At 49.7% G+C, this 584-nt stretch overlaps 1 gene segment (V, D, J or C); it reads left to right on the top strand.

The window, feature by feature from the left end:
* LOC105309851 overlaps positions 1–584 on the top strand; it is a 7,879-nt gene that overhangs the window by 2,396 nt on the left and 4,899 nt on the right.

Genomic DNA, 584 nt, shown 5'->3' with positions numbered 1-584 from the left:
GCTCTGTTCAAGTCTCCTGGGAGACAAGGCCTGTCAGCTGTCTCATCACCTTACGGGGCAGCCTCCAATGACTCCACCATGACACCGAACAACCGCTTATTCTCAGCTGACCTGCCCATGAACTGCATGTGAAAATCAAGCATCTGATTCTAGGAATGGGATTAGAATTCTAGAATGGGACTTCCCTGTAAATCGATTCCCCTTCTTACAGTAAAAGCTGTGCTATATCACACACACACACACACTACACACACACACACACACACACACACACACACACACACTCACACACACACACTCACACAAGTACGAATGCACAAAAACAGACACTAACAAAATGCTCGTGAAGACACACGTCCATTCAATCACATGGCATGAAGATCATTTCTCTGCGAGGTTCTTAAAGAGCTGGGGAAGGAGGTACTGAGGAGGGGACTCAGGAAGGACACGAACAAAGAATAGCCAGTCATCAAAGTCCACGGGCTCTGAGTGTCCTGGTGTGACCACTGACGAGTGAAAGGGCAGGGACGTTCCTGACCAGGTTGAGAGCGAGACCGGGAGCCCTGAGGAAGTTCACGGCAGGA

The sequence above is a fragment of the Pteropus vampyrus genome, unplaced genomic scaffold (genome assembly GCF_000151845.1).
Source record: "Pteropus vampyrus isolate Shadow unplaced genomic scaffold, Pvam_2.0 Scaffold891, whole genome shotgun sequence".
In the NCBI taxonomy this organism is placed as follows: Eukaryota; Metazoa; Chordata; class Mammalia; order Chiroptera; family Pteropodidae; genus Pteropus; species Pteropus vampyrus.
This window is presented reverse-complemented; position numbering and strand designations above follow the sequence as displayed.